A 9,384-nucleotide genomic window follows, 5' to 3' on the forward strand; every position below is an offset into this window, starting at 1 on the left:
GGGTCCTCCGGAGGACCCGGCCTGTCGTTTTGGACACAGCCGCAGTGTCTGCTAATTACTTTAGCATACGGCAGTGGAGGAAGTGAATGAAGCCAGTCTGTGTTGATAAGGCTTCCAAATTAAATTAAATTTGTCTGACAAAGCAGCAGCTCTCATTTACAGTCGTCTCATTCTGCTCAGTACTTCTCTCTTCTCAGTAGGGTTGTTTACAGCGCACGTGATTTCCGGTTAGCTTTTTAGCTTAGCCTCCTTCACAGCGACATATGTTGCGGCCATCCAATCCAATCATTTTAAACTTCAGCAGAGGCCACGCCTCCTGCAAAATCGCTTCTCTGTAGCCGCGAATCCAGACCCTCGTACGAAGCAAAGTGAAGGACAAGGGTCTGTTATTTTACCAATCCAATTAGTCACCCAAGTGAACAATAATTTAACTGTGTATCAGTAGCACTATATTTGGAATACTTTGCATCTTTATAAAAGGGGGAAAATGATTTGCCTTTCCAGCTGTCTACTTGACATTTTGTAGCAACAAATTAATAAATAAACTAATTTAAAAAAAGATTGATGGACAGCTTTTACACAAGCTGTCTGCTTCCCATCAGTGGGTGCAGACATGCAGATGAAAGGGTATTCAAACAGAGAAACATAAACATAAATGCTAAAGCCATTTAGATCTACATGATCAAATTTAAACACTTGGACTTTAGCTGCACGGATGCTATACAATTAAAATGTACATGTGCTGTGTATAATGTGCTCTGTTTGTTCACTAGTCAAACCGATATTTTTGAATCTTCAAAAAAGTTCAGCCCACATTTTTGAAACATCATCTGATCTCATTGCCAGCCAACAGCTGTTCAATCACCTGATTGCCTTTTCCCTCTTGGAATTCACTTGGAAAATTTCATGAGAAGCATTTTGCCATTTTTCTCACAAACTGCTTTGTAACCAATCTCAACCCAAGATATTTTCATATTGTGTCTGATTTTATCTTTATCAAGTTTGTTTTCTAATCCATTTGAAAAATATATACATTGTTCCAAAACAACAATGTGGGAGGAATGGTGGCTCAGTTCATAGAATTGATGCCTCTCAGCAAGAAGGACACCAGATTGATTCCCTGCCCAGGAACCTTTCTGGGTAGAGTTTGCATGTTTTCTCCATGCATGAGTGAGTTCTCTCCTGATACTCCAGCTTCCTCCTACATACCAAAAACATGACTGTTAGGTTAACTGGTAACTCTAAATTGTCCCTAGGTGTGAGTGAGAGAGTGAATGGTTGTTTGTCTCTATGATGGACTTGCGACCTGTCCAGTGTGAACCCCGCCCCTTGCACAGTGACTGCTGAATGTGGACACCAATGACCTGAAAGGAAGAAGCAGGTATAGAGGATGGATGGATGGATGGATGGATGGATGGATGGATGATGGATGGATGGATGTTCTGTAATCTCACACCACTAAATATATTGCTTTACGCTAACTGACACAGTGTGTGCCTACAAAGAGCACACTGGCATACATGGCTGTTTTAATAAAATGTTTCTTGAAAATAATTATGCAGCTAAATAAGCTGATTATACAGTCACTAACAAAGTTTTATGTAGTGCATTTGATGTCTAAGAATTAAAAATTGTTGATAAAGAGAGTCACTATAACCTCATCGAAATGGAGATTTTTTTTAAAACGTCCATTTGAAACTAGTTTGAAAGGGCACTTCACTGCAATTCAAGGAATAGGTTTGTGGAATGTCCACAGCAATTTAAATGTCTAAAAAGATGATCAAAAAGAAAAAAATAAGTAGGTCCTCTGGATGGGTTCTTCTTTAGTGAAACGTTTTGTCTCTCGTCCAAGAGACTTCCTCAGTCTGATGAGTTTCAGGTGAACTCAGCCTTAAAAGCAGGGACGGGAGACGAAACGTTTCACTTAAGAACCCATACAGAGGACCTACTTATTATTTTTCTTTTTGATTTTTTCTACCTGGATTACTGAGATGCATCAGGACGTTTAAAAAGATGGTGAAGTTAAAATTATGATCTCATGTAGTATAGTGGAAATAAAATATGAAGGCTAGCCAATGTCGAGTTTTCTTTGTTTGTTTTTTTTAGTTTTTGCAATTTTAAAGCTTGTTCAAGCTTGAATTGTTTATTGTTTGAAGTTATTATATACTTTTTTAATTAAGGTAAGTTTTTCAGCAAGGGCTTGATGTAATTTGCTTTTCATTGTTAGACAGACAGACAGACAGACAGACAGACAGACAGACAGACAGACAGACAGACAGACAGACAGACAGACAGACAGACAGACAGACAGATAGATAGATAGANGATAGATAGATAGATAGATAGATAGATAGATAGATAGATAGATAGATAGATAGATAGATAGATAGATAGATAGATAGATAGATAGATAGTAAATGATTAAATAAACACACAAAATAAAGAATCATTGTGGTTTCATGGTTGCTATAAGAATACTATATTTTCTGCACAGACCAGACATTCTGACTCTTATCATCTATTAAATGGTTTTAGCATTAAAAGCATGCATGTCCTTCTAGTATATTTTATATAAAAATGTATCTGTAATTTCGAAATATTGTTTAAAATTTGAGAATAAATTACTGTATAATAAGGGCTTCAAACATCTGTCTTTGCATTTGAGTGGCAGCATAATTTTGTAAAAATTAAGCCCTATTTCCTATGGACATCAGTAATTTTAATTACATTTCTCCATTATGATTTTGCATGCCTGCCTATCCATCCATCTGCCACTCAGCTGTCGGTCTCTTGTGCTTTCTTCTCTGGCAGTGTCTGCTAACATGAAAAAAAAAATAAAAATAAAAATAAAAAGAAGTCGTGTGGAGGTGGCCAGAGTCGTGGGATGTTTTCTGAATGCTTTAGAATGTAATCTCTGGGGAGAAGATAATGTGTTCTCCATATTACAGCTCTGTTCATTTTAACTTGGGCCATACAGCTTGAGATGCTGCTTCTTAACATAATGCTTGATCACATCCACTGGGTTAGTCTCAGAAATATGTTTTACATATAAAAGTGAGATATTTTTAAATACTTATACACCATTTGCAATATGCAAAGTTGAGATTGCCCACAAGGACGGTGGCTATGTAACCTAGTTAACCTCTAAGTGCTCTAACTATGTGCCAAGTGAACTGATGCATGAAGATGTATGCAGAGCGAAGCCGGGGTGTTTTGTCTACGGTGGAACAAGTTACAGCTCCCTATTTCACACTCTTACCAACTCTGCACTCTAGTTTTCTCATACGGAGTGTCTGTGCACTGGATGACCCTGATGCATCTTTGGTCTCTGAGAAAAAGTGTCTGCTAGAAACACAAGTCAGCTGTTAGCTGTTACAAGATCCACTGATTTAGTGAAATATGTTTTAATGCATTATCACAGATAAACTTTGTCAATGCAATTTACCTCTGAGTGTAACTTGTTTAATCAACTACTGACTACGGATTGGCGTTGATAAAATTCCTGGAAAGTAATCACTAGTTTTTCATGTACATCTAATTAACTTTTAAAGTCAACAAAAATTTAAGGTCACACAGCTTTTTAAGCATAGCAAGCACTATTATTGCTAGAACCCATTCAATTGTAGCCTGGTTTAAACCAGACCCTGCCCTTCACTTTGCTTCGTACAAGGTTCCAGTGTTGCCAACTCCTGAGCAAGAAAAGTCCCTATTGGCTGTCCTAAAAGTCGCTAGAAGTCGCTAGATGACATCATCACTTAATTTGCACAGTTGGATGTTTGCCAATAATTGTGATCTGAGCTATAAGAGAGATGATGAAAACAAAAAAGTGAATAAAAGCAACAAATATGTTTAGAACTGCAATTAAACTTAATGAAATAAAAATAATTTTATGACTTCATTGCTTAGATCTACATAAATTAAATTTGTGGGAATCTTAAATTTAATCTGCAGACAGTTTGATGTCACGAGGCACAGGGAGGAAGAGGTGAAGTGACTGATCTGTGAGTCAAACACAGCTGGGTCCAGAGATTTAGTTTAGAGACAGTACCAGAGAAAAACATTAAAATAAATATTACATCCCGCTTTGTAAACCACATATAAGCAGTGACAGCTTTGCGCAAGCGTGATTCATTTGCAGCCGTCTCTCCTCTCAGCTGACTTCAGCTGAGGCTGGGGGTAGGGTTGGGGGTGCTGCAAGAGGCTTCAGTGAGTCGGACAGCTTTAGGAAGGGGGAGGGGCTCACCTCCACGCTCGCTGCTTGTGGAGGAACAGAGGAGGAAAGGAAAAAAAGTGCTTGGAAAATGCTGTCAGCAAAGCTCCTAAAAGTCTCTAAAAACACCGGTGCTAGATTTGTTGGACAAATCTAATCTAGCGACTTTTTTCAACAAAAAGTCGCTAAAGGGGTCTAAAAAGTCACTAGATCAAGTGACAAAGTTGCTAAGTTGGCAACACTGCAAGGGTCTGGACTTGCTGCATAGAAAAGGGTTTCTTGCAGGAGGCGTGGCCTCTGCTGAAGTTTAAAATGATTGGATCAGTTGGCTGCGACGTATGTCGCTGTGATGGAGGCTAAGCTAAGAAGCTAACCGGAAATTGCGTGTGCTGTAAACAACCCTACTGAGAGGAGAAATATACCGAGCCAAACGAGACGACTGTAAATGAGAGCTGCTGCTTTCTCAGAGAAATTTAATTTGATTTGGAAGCCTTATCAACACAGACTGGCTTCATTCACTTCCTCCACTGCCGTATGCTAAACTAACTAGCAGACACTGCGCAGAACATCGATGTCATTCAAAACTTTGCTTTCTGTTTGCTGCTGATTGGCCCAGGTAAAATAAACTACAAGCGGACTCTGCGCAGAAAATTGACGTTCTGTTCTCTGATTGGCCCGGCTAAAAATCTGCCAGCGAAATCCTTGTCAATGGGAGAAGTCCCAGACGGAGCAGAGAAGGGAAACTAGAATTGAGCGGAGCTGCATAGGAAGGCAAGGGCCAGGCTAATTCAATTGTGTACTGAGCTCAAATTTGGTGTGGTAGAAGCTGAGAGTCATCCCTGGCACATACAGTAGTATGAAATTCAAGAGATTACACAAGATCTTCCTAACTATTTGGGAAACTCTGTCTCTCCATTAGCCAAATATCTTATAAAATAATAGACATATTTTAATGAATCTCACAGTAAGAAATGATTTGCTGTGTCACAATGCAGGAATTGCAGCCCACGCTGCTCACGTCACTGCATAGCCATAGGCTGTCCCAATTTGTAGGCACCTACTTATACGGTCGACAAATGTGGCCCAAAAAATCCCCAAAATAAAGTTTTATTTAGTGCATTTATTTGTTTAGATGAAAATTTTGCTGCAAATGAGTTGTTATATAAAATGCAATCAAGTACTGATACTAGAGCTAAACCCTTTTTTTAATTTATCTATATGTAACTTTTTTAATAATACTTATTTTTGTGTTGTCATACCTCCCATGAAAAATATAAAATGGTTCGTTATGATAATGGGGCAACACGTGGTCATGCAAACATACTTCATCCAAAGACTAGAGTAATTTCACAGCCAATTTATTCAGCCCACATGGATAGCCTACATCTTATGGGGGGTGGGGCCTGCATAGGCTTCAAACCCTGTATTGAGACACAGCTAGTGGGTGGACAGCCAATTAACTTTCATATCCAGCCCAATTCAAGATGGCTTCCACAGCTAACTAAATTTGTGAAATACAAAGATGGCTACAACTTAGTCAGTTGTATAGACCCTGAGTTGAAATGTGGTGTCAGCTGAGTCATTCTTGACACATACTTTGAGTGATCAGTTCACACAAGATCTTTGTTTTATACATATGAAGAGGCAGGTGACATGAATTCTTTCAAAAAAAGTTTTTTTTTGTTTGTTTTTTGCAAACGTACTTTGGTAAGCTATAGATGATGAAAATTTGGTAGAACCAGTTATCTTCCAGGAGTCTGAAATTTACATTATTTTGTGTTATACTGCATTATAACTTTAAGTAAATTTGACTGAATTTAAGTTAGAGAGAGAATTACCACTGCACTGAATGTCATTAAAGTACATTCTGCTTTGTTATAAAGACTCTTAACCATAAGGTTCTCATTTGTGGTTATGGGTTGTGTCAAAGAGGAAGAAAATACATAATTAAAGTCAGAGGGACCCATGTTCCAGGAACCACAGACATATGTGCCAAATTTGGTGCCACTCTATTCTCACATTGATCTCCACAAGATTAAAAACAATAATGGAGACTTTTGGTGTTATGGATTGACGCGTTGAACACGATATGGTCATACTGGCATAATCTGTTCACTTAATGGTGCCCTTCAGACACTCACTGAGTTTATTTTGCTTCAAAAGCAGCAATGCATATATTCAAACTCTGAATTTAAAAACTCTGAACAGGCTTCAGGCAAAACAGTTGGGTGCATTGCAAGTTTGTTTCAAAAGAGTACTTATAAGCATAAAAAAGTAAGTAAAAATACCCTCAAATCTTTCACAGACAGAGAAGATATCCACTGACTTAAAGCAGCAGGAACTAGAAAAAGGTAATAACCCAAATCTTTTTGACACTCAAGAGATGGAATGAGGCAAGTTTTCACTAGTCTTACCTTCTAGGTGATTTTCAACACCTTTACTTGAAACCTTCTGAGTGAAAAAACAGGTCAGTAGAAGTTGAAAATGTGGAACCCATTCATCTTCCCAGATATCTGCTCAAGGCTACCTTTGTAAGTCCTGACGCCTTGAACACCTTTGGTCCAAAGTTGCCAAAGTGATGATGCAAAGTGAGGCCAACGCTGATGACATGACCTAGTTGGGCCTGAGCCAATGTCACGCATGGTATGCTCAGCCTGGACGAAGGACCTGCTGCCTGTCTTCCACTTTAATTTACATTCCCAATGCTTAATGTTCTGTTCAGAACTGACTCAAATGAGTAGAGTTAAGTAGATATAAAAAAAAAACAATAATAATAAATTAAAAAAAATATCTGCAGGGCCATGGTACAGTCTTGAGTTTGAGGGTGATGATGTTACACTGTTAGCCATAAACTACTCCAATGAGCAGCGTTTATTGCTCTTTTAATTTGAAGCTGCTTTGATAAAGATCTGAAGAGAGAAAAGTTGCATATTTATATACCATTTGCTTACTGCAGGTGATCACGTCTAAAACAGAACTGGCTGGAGCCAAAGGGGGGGTTTTCATGTGCGTCTGTGTTCCTGACACACACAGGATGCAAAGGGTCCAAAAAACTCTGGGATGGCTTGCTAATGAGGAAAGCAGATGTGGCATCCAAGCATCCTCCAATGGCTTTCCATTCCTATCCAAATTAGAAGAAAGGAGTAAAATTTTGGAGGTTGATTTCAAATTTGTGCAGCGCTTCGCTCAGGCACAACTACAAAGAATCTCCATGATCTAAAAGGAAAATAGAGATGTTTGGGCACTTTTTCTATGCCACAGGCTTTGAAAGCAAGCCAGAATGATTTACAGTAACAACTAAGCATGAGTTGTGTCCAGGCCTAGCTGGCATAGATAAAAAGAGGAAATCAGTATCACTTTTTGCCAGCAGCTATCCGAACTATTAAAATGGTTCAAGAGTTGATTGTAAAAATCCAATAAGCAGCCACGAGTGCCATTTGTTAGGACCACTGAGGAGATAATTGTCTCCACTGGGAAACAAGTGAGTTTATATTGCCTCAAACTAGAAGTTCAGATTGAGTTTGGATGGTTTATGTGGACATTTTTTGTTTGACATGTCCATTTTATCTCTGCAAAGTGCAGCATGAAGACCTTTTAGGTTGTTGCATCGTCCTGCAAAACTTTTATCACTTCACTTGTGTCAAAACCAAACCCTCCCTAAACTTTCCCATGCAGTTTATCCAGCTTTAAAACTTACCTTCAACTGCTGTTTGATCCACAAACTGTTTTGATCACATTAATCCGTAAACTCATGTGTCAGACAGAAAATCTTCAGGTTTTATTACATTCCAAAGTCCCCTTTTGTCCCCCTGACTTTTTTACACCCTGAGACCTCCTCTGCAAAGAAAAGAAAAGAGAAAAGTTGCTCCAGGATTGTCCGTGTCTAACTTTCTCCTCCCCTCTTCCTCCTCCTGCCGCTTCACAGTCTACCTCCCCAGTGTCTTTCTCGCCCTCCCTCTGCTTGCTCCATGTGTGTAACTCGGTTTCTTATTACTTTTCCTCTCGGCCCCCTGTTCTCTTCCTCCTGCTCTCCTCCCTTCAAATTCTTTTTCAACACCCTCCGTCTCTCTCCCTCTATCTCTCCTCTCTTCCTTTCCTATCTCGTTGGGAGATCCCTGTCTCAAGCCTGTGGTGACATCACCTTGTCCACAACGCTGGAACTGAGCCTGGGGCATCTCTTTAATCTCTTTACTGAGCCTTGACCCTCTCTTTTACCCCCGTTCACCTCTCACTGAGTGATTCATTTCATACTTGCGGGGGAGATGAAACTTTCTTCCATTCTGTCTGGGTTGCAGCTGTATTAAGAATAGAAACACAGATTAGTGTGGCCTGGCCGGTGTATTATGTAAAAAAAAAACAACTTAATTTTACTAAGATTGATGGATCTACATATCATATTACCCTGTGATTGGAGGCTAGGTCAACGTTATTGTGTTGTCACTGAGTTAACATGTCCAGTGTGGCTCTGACTGCAGCACATTCAGGAACATTTCTCTTGACAGCCACATAAATTTCACCTCTATTGTGAGTAAGTAAACAGTTCAGAAGGTGAAAAAAATATTACATTTGCAGCTGATTTATGCCTGCCCACCACAATGCAGTGGTTGGACAGGTACAGGGGAGTATTTTGTTGGGCAAGAGATTAATTTCTGTTCTTTGCCAAGAGGTCAGCTTTTTTTTACCCAGTCAAACCTTTTTATTAACTTGGACTGAAAAAAAAAGTAGTACCTTGCATTCAGTTTATCAATGAGTCTTGCAGCTGTCTTGATCTGATACAAAGATTTGAAATAATATGAATAATGAAATGACTAAATTTTCAAAGATGGAGCTTTTGCAGAGGTAAATTTTTTAAACAAACACGAAAGGTCAATAGTAGGAAATCATCTGGAAAACTGAGTGTCTGTTTCTGTATGTCAACTTGTCTAATGATTCTTCTGCTTTTAAATTGATGGTAGATAAAATAATAAAAAAATATGTATATAGAGCGGGTAAAAAAGTTTTGAACACGTCACCATTTTTCTCAGTAAATATATTACTAGAGGTGCTAATGACATGAAATTTTCACCAGATGTCGTCAACAACCCAAGTGATCCATACATACAAAGAAATCAAACCATAAAGTCCAGAAATGAAGTTATTTGTAATAATGTGGAATGGCACAGGGAAAAAGTATT

General features: G+C 38.8%; 1 protein-coding gene across 1 annotated transcript in view; it reads right to left on the reverse strand.

Moving 5' to 3' along the window:
• The window catches only part of col16a1 (collagen, type XVI, alpha 1), a 111,961-nt gene extending 103,818 nt beyond the window's left edge, over positions 1–8,143 (reverse strand). The window contains exon 1 of the mRNA XM_014019732.1: positions 7,908–8,143. The gene's annotated coding sequence lies outside the window, so the exon portion shown is untranslated. The remainder of the gene's footprint in view (positions 1–7,907) is intronic.
• Positions 8,144–9,384: the final 1,241 nt, after the last annotated feature.

This window comes from Austrofundulus limnaeus, unplaced genomic scaffold (assembly GCF_001266775.1).
Source record: "Austrofundulus limnaeus strain Quisiro unplaced genomic scaffold, Austrofundulus_limnaeus-1.0 Scaffold228, whole genome shotgun sequence".
Taxonomy (NCBI): Eukaryota; Metazoa; Chordata; class Actinopteri; order Cyprinodontiformes; family Rivulidae; genus Austrofundulus; species Austrofundulus limnaeus.